The sequence below is a fragment of the Gymnoscopelus braueri genome, assembly GCF_963280865.1.
Source record: "Gymnoscopelus braueri genome assembly, chromosome: 7".
In the NCBI taxonomy this organism is placed as follows: domain Eukaryota; kingdom Metazoa; phylum Chordata; class Actinopteri; order Myctophiformes; family Myctophidae; genus Gymnoscopelus; species Gymnoscopelus braueri.
In genome coordinates this window covers 47,707,006-47,714,651 of record NC_137608.1, presented here as the reverse complement: position 1 = coordinate 47,714,651, position 7,646 = coordinate 47,707,006, and positions in this window count along the sequence as shown.

The window sequence follows — 7,646 nt, the reverse complement described above, 5'->3', positions numbered from 1 at the left end:
CGCATCTGGAGATTGCCCGTTTCAGCACGGCCGAGACGGGCTCGAGAGGCTCCTTTGCCTGGCTTGGAGCCTCCGCCCTCATCGCTGCAGGCACAGGAGGACCCGGACTGGCCATCGTTACCTCCTGTGCCCGGTGGGAGGTGAACTCGTTCTCCTCCTCGTCGCGGAAGGCGTCCTCTCCCCCGAAGTCCTCGCCGTCCAAGCTGCCCTCTGGCGTAGGTGTGTCGCCCCAGGCGAGAAGAGAGAAGGGGGGAGAGGAAGGAGGGACACAGCAGCCGAGCAATGGCCCACTGGCCTCGGCTGGGGTGGCCTGGTCCGGCACCGAAGATAACGCCCCAGGTGCAGCTTTGCTCCGGACCTTCCTCCTGGCACCGCTGGACCTCGGGGCATCCTGTCGCGGTAGTCCTGCGGACCCAAGGCCTGCGCTCAACACCGACGCCGTGGAGCCCATGGTGAGGCTAGCGTCGGGGTGAGCGCCGCCGCTGCTGCTGGAGGCCGCCAGCCCTCTGGCTCTGGAAAGGCGATGCTCCAGCTGATAAACTGTGAAGTCATCGCAGGGCTTACGTGCGTCCTCGTCTCCTGGGTTGTTCAGGGCGAGCCACGCGTGGTTGGGTCCCAGGCACAGGAGGCATAGACGGTGGCGATCGTCCGCTGCTACATGTTAGCCTTTGTTGTGTAATTGAGGCAGTAAACTGCGGGCTACCATGCTGGTAGGTTGTAATAAAGCAGAGGAGAAGAGAGAGAGACGTCCGGATCCACGTTCCATGTTTGTGTAATTATGAAGTTGGTTTTGATCTCTGGAAACCCACGGAGGGGAATAGAACGGTTATGTTTTGTTTTAAGAGCCAGTTTTAGAATGTGGCTGTTTATGGGATTAATGAAGCGGTCTTGCCTCTTGACTTTGTAAACGGTTTTAAATTTAAAGCATCATCTACTGTAACATGAGTCTCATGGGGAGATAATGTAGGCCTGCTGTTTCGTGTTGCTGTTTATTTTCGAGGGGGGAGGCATTTTCGCAATGCCCCGTCTTTGTTTTACCGTGTCCCAGGCCAGAGCGTATCTTGTAGTTTTTTGGGCCGGAAATGTAGTTTTTGCTACACGTCTTGACTTCCGCGTTGCCACGTGATATCCGGCGAGACGCAACGACTGAGGAGTTTTAGCTTTTAAATCTTAAGAAGCTACTTTTCTTATATATATTACATTCGTAATATTTTCTTCTTTAATCCATCAAGACCGGGAACGCATCTGTGTATCTATCATGAGCTTGTAGATCTGCTTTTTTGTTTTGTTTTTAATCGTGGAAGATTTGTGCAAATCTTTTAATTTAAATATGTTTTAACGCCGATCTGTGCTTCTGGGGGTCCCTGGAACAACATATTTTGAGATGGGGGTCCGCGGCCAAATACATATCATTTTGGGTGGTCGTTGACATGGAAAAGTTGGAGCACCACTGATATAGCAACACACTGTTGGGATTTAGAAAACATTTTTAGATTTGTATTTGGCCGTGGACGTGGAAGTGATAGGCACCAACCAATAGGACAGATACGTCCTGTGTTCTCTCCACTGGGCGGGTTTGTCTCTTGTAGTTTTCTTACAGGGGAAATGCAAGGCAGACGATCCAGCACAAACACAACACAACACAACACAACACAACACAACACAACACAACACAACACAACACAACACAACACAACACAACACAACACGACACACCACAGGACCAGTTATATGAAGATAAGATAATATAATAGTATAATGAGCATAATAAAGAACAGCAGAATACATTTAATTATTATAAATGGGACGTTTGTTTAAATTAATTCTACAGTTTCACATACAAACGTGGGCTACAAAAAACAAAACATCTCTGCTTTATTGTTATAAATTGCAGTCTTCTACCATGTGAATCTGTCATTCATAATTATTGCGAGGCGTTTTGGCTATTTTTGGCTATTTTTTTTTCATATTGCTCGATAATATGGATAATATTAATATTGTATAATGTTTTCATGTTGAGTAGTGCTATCTATTCCTCCGTCCTCACTTGTACAAATAGCACTAGTCAAAGAACTACACTTCCTCTGTCCTCACTTGTACAAATAGCACTAGTCAAAGAACTACACTTCCTCTGTCCTCACTTGTACAAATAGCACTAGTCAAAGAACTACACTTCCTCTGTCCTCACTTGTACAAATAGCACTAGTCAAAGAACTACACTTCCTCTGTCCTCACTTGTACAAATAGCACTAGTCAAAGAACTACACTTCCTCTGTCCTCACTTGTACAAATAGCAGTAGTCAAAGAACTACACTTCCTCTGTCCTCACTTGTACAAATAGCACTAGTCAAAGAACAAGACTTCCTGAAAAACGGCGCTGCCCTCCAGCTGCTCAAAGCCCCGGAAGATATCAAAGTAACGGCCGGAACCGGAACAAGGGCTTGAGACAACTAGCGTCAACTTGCATCTTATGTGTGGATGCACCCTTACCGGTCTTAATAAATATAGAAAATGCATGCTTCCTGGTGTGAGGGTATATTCACAGGAAAAGACACACTTGTGAGATTCTCCTTCAAGTGCCTTAACCCATTTAGACGGGGAATTTTAAGATTTCTTTGGGCTATTCAAGAATAGCAGATCTACAAGCTCATAGCGCGGCACAGAGTGCCGCGCTATGAGCTTGTAGATCTGCTATTTTCTTTTTTGAAAACTCTTTTAATACATTTTGACTCAAATCGTTTGGGGGTCCCTGGAACAAAACATTTTCAGATTTTTCAGTTTTTTTTCCTCATTTATTCGAGGTCCTTGACCTGAAAAAGTTGAAGAACCACTGATATATAGCAACATAAGTAAAATAAAAAAAATAAAACTGTTACGATTTAGAAGACATTTGTAGAATCCCCCAGAAGCAATAATATTTGAGTTACAAATGTTTGCTTTAAAAAATATATATATTGAAAGATTTTCACAATAAAAAAAAAGATAGCAGATCAAGCTCATAGCGCGGCACTCGGTGCCGCGTGGACACTTGGTGTCCAGTATCACTGACACCATGATGTGATCATAGCAACGACCCCATGACCCCCCTCCTATCAGCCGGTCAGCAGAATATCATCTGTAGAACCTTTCACCATTGCATTGTTCTTAATTAACCCATTAAGACCGGGACGCATCCATGAATCATTAGGCGATTCCTCTAAAATGCACTGAAATACTTAAGGCTGTAACACCTGCCCCCTCAGACAGAATTATCATCACTGAAGAGGATGTCAGAAAAGTGTTTTGGTGTACTAACACAAGGAAAGCTAATGGGCCGGACGAGTGCAGTGCTTTTCTCCTCAAAAACTTCGCATCTGAGTTGGCTCCTGTGTGGCAACCAATATTTCAAACCTCTATAGACACACACACAATTCCTCTGAGTTGGAAAACCTCACACATAAAACCACTACCCAAAATCCAATGTCCAAAAGAACATAAGGATTATAGACCCATAGCTCTCACTTCAGTGATCATGAAATCACTGGAAAGAATACTGTTGCAACATCTTGTAAGTATAACTAAAGACAAATTCGACCCCTGTCAGTTTGCTTATAAGAAAGGTTGCGGTACAGAGGATGCGGTTGTCACACTGGTCCACTTCATTACAAAACACCTAGATAAGTCTAATAAGAATCATGCAAGGGTGCTGTTCTTAGACTTCTCTTCAGCTTTCAATACAATACAGTCTGATATTCTGGTGTCAAAGATGGTACAGTTGGAACTGAATCCATACTTAATTCACTGGTATGCTTCCTTCCTTACTAACAGAGTACAGAGGGTGAAAGTGAACAGAACCCTCTCCGCAGCATTAACTACTAATGTTGGTGCTCCCTAGGGTTGTGTAAGCTCAGCTGTACTTTTCACCCTGTGTACTGACAGCTGTCGTACTGAGGAATGTCTGTCAAAATGTCGCACTGACAAACCAGACCAATACATTCTAAAGTACTCTGATGATACAGTTTTGATTTATCTTTTGGATAGTTCCAGTGATCCTGGACTGCACCAACACAGAGTAAATAAGGTGGTGGAGTGGAGTGATAACAACGCTCTTATCATTAACACAAAAAAGACAGAGGAGATTGTTTTTGGTGCCCGACTAGAGATGCACAGATCCCCCATTACTATTCATAGTGAACAGATCAACCAGGTATGTTCGTATACATACCTAGGAGTAGTAATTGACCACCTTCTGTCATGGAAAGACCAGATTGAATCAGTGGGTAAGAAGACAAAGCAAAGAGTCTATTTCCTTCGCCGTCTGAGATCTTTTGGTGCTAGTAGACAGATTCTTCTTTTGTTTTTCACTTCTGTTATTATGAGTGTTCTTCAGTACTGTAGTACCACCTGGTATGGATGTCTGTCTGTAGTCTTAAAGTCACAACTGCTGCAGCAACTGAACATTTGTTCAAAGATTGTTGGACAACCACTTCAGAGGCTCTATACATCTACGTATAATGACAGTATGATAAGGTTGGCAAGGAATATCACTTCAAACACTAGCCATGCTTTGTATGGAGAATATAGGTTGCTGCCTTCAGGAAAGAGATACAGTGTTCCTACATACAATAAGGTCAAACGGAAGAGGTCCTTTGTCCATCAGACGACATTGAGGCTTAATCAGGAGTTGTAGGCTTGGGGTAGGCTGAGAGGTGGACATTGCTCTTGTCTTTGTATGTCTTTATGTATGTATTTTGTTTTGTTTTCTTGTGTCATGTCAAATGTGTGTACTGTTTATTGTTGCATACATGGCTGCTGGGTCGCAAGCCAAATTTCAGTGTGAACTGACAATAAAGTATTATCGTATCTTTGGCTAAATTGTAAATGGTAAATAATGGTAAATGGTGCATTTATAAAGCTCTTTTATCCAAAGCGCTTTACATAGATTGTGCATTACATTCACCCATTCACACACACATTCATACACCAATAGAGGAGGAAACCATGCAAGGCACCAACCTGCTCATCGGGAGCAATTAGGGGTTCAGTGTCTTGCTCAAGGACACTTTGACACTAACTCTGGGGGAGCCCGGGATCAAACTGGGAACTGAGCCACTGCCGCTACTCAAAAATAGCAGATCTACAAGCTCATAGCGGGAGCTTGTAGATCTGCTATTTTAGAAGAATTGTGAAAATGTGTGCAAATCTTTTAAAGCAATTTTTTTTTACTCAAATCTTTGCTTCTAGGGGGTCCCTTGAAAAACATATTTTGAGATGGGGGTCCGCGGCCAAATACATATAATTTTGGGGGCCCTTGACATGAAAAAAGAACCTGATATTATAGCCTATACATAAGTTTTTTCAAAAGAACTGTTAGGATTTAGAAGACATTTGTAGAATCCTCAGAATAACCCATAAAAAAGATTTGAGTTACACATTTTTGCTTTAAAAACAAGACTTGCAAAAATGTTCATGGTTTAAAAAAAAAAAAAAAGCAGATCTCGAGTGCCGCACTATGAGCTTGTATATCTGCTATTTTTTGAATAGCCAAAGACATCTGAAAATGACACAGATGCGTTCCCGGTCTTAATGGGTTATTTAGACCAGTGGTTCTCAAACCTTTTCGTGCCAAGGACCCCCAAATTGATATATATGTGGCCGCGGACCCCCATCTCAAAAATATGTTGTGCCAGGGACCCCCAGAAGCAAAGATTTGAATTACGAATGTTCGCTTTAAAAAATGTATATTCAAAGATTTGCACAAATGTTCACAATTTAAAACAAAATAGATCTAAAAGCTCATAGTGCGGCACTCTGTAAAGATCTCTCCCAATAAATAAAATAAAGTGAATCAGGAAGTGAAATACAAGTTCGGGGAGTTTCCAGTGAGAAGCTTCAACCACACACACACACACACACACACACACACACACTCACACTCACACTCACACTCACACTCACACACACACACACACACACACACACACACACACACACACACACACACACACACACACACGATTTGCAATTTTAGCCTCTGTCAGTAGGGGGGGGGGCAAAAGCTATGGAACTCTGACTGGTATTATTTTACACTATGGAATTGGAAATAATAGACCATTTTCACCTGGTGGCCATTTTTGCATTTTGCATTGAATAAACAGGGTGGCAACGGGGTGGCATTTCATTAACTTAATAGCAAAATGGCCGCCGTGTGAATATGGTCTTCAGAGACCACACTCCCTTGTCACCCTGCATAATACAGACATGCAAAAGTGACACTTTTCAGCTACAGTCACCTTTTTGAACCCAAATAGGGCAATTGTGTGACACCTGACCCGAAAGAAAACAACATGTTGTCACCTTTTTCACCTCGGGGCTGTTTGCATGCCTGATAATAATACATATGTACAGAGTAGACCAGTGGAGTGCTCCAGCATTTTATTTGGGTTTTCTCTTCTGAAGTGACCAGATATTTTACTTTCTGATTCAAGTTGTCCCCCTTTCTTTCTTTCTTTCTTTCTTTCTTTCTTTCTTTCTTTCTTGTGTTTCTCTTCAACAGAATCAGAATCATCTTTATTGTCACATCACAGGTTAAAGGTGTAAAGAAGTGGGTGAAATTATTTTTTGTACAGCTCCATCGTTTTAGTTATTTTCAGAAAGAGAAAGAAAATAAGATGGGGGAGGGGCAAGGAGAGAAAAAATATGAATTAAACAAAGATATTTACATACAGTATGTACATGAGGTTAGATATAAGGTGCATAAGGTACAGTATGTACATGATGAGAAATAAGGTGCATAAGCAGCAGCTATACTGTTCATGATATGTGCAATAATCCAGACTGTCCTCTTTCCAGAAACAGATGATGTAACATCATATCTTTAATCTGATTGGCTGATTCTTCTGAACTAAAGAACGAGTCCTCCTTCATTCTCTTTCAGACTCCAGAACTTCTCTTCCAGTAAACATCTGTTTATTCTGATCTGTTTATTCTGATCTGTTTATTCTCATCTGTTTATTCTGATCTGTTTATTCTCATCTGTTTATTCTCATCTGTTTATTCTCATCTGTTTATTCCCATCTCTTAAATTCAGTTCAGTTTTGATCAGTGATGATAAAGATTACAGCCACCCTCCTCATCCTCTCCTCTGTACTTCATGTCAAAGCGATCCCAGGAAGTAAGTACATTATATTTATGTTATTATATAATATATACATGTATATCTACTGTTATAAACCAAATATGAACGATGCACAATACAAACAAATGACACACACACACACACACACACACACACACACACACACACACACACACACACACACACACACACACACACACACACACACACACACACACACACACACACACACACACACACACACACACACACACACACACACACACACACACACACACACACACACACACACACACACACATTGATCACATGACCAGTGTTTTTTTAAAGACATTTGATGGTTTCAGCAGTGAGATGTAATGAGGCTTGGATTGAGGCTTAATGAACATGAACAGCATTTTACCAGTGACGCTGAACAAACACACACACACACACACACGCACACACGCACGCACGCACGCACGCACGCACGCACGCACGCACGCACGCACGCACGCACGCACGCACGCACGCACGCACGCACGCACGC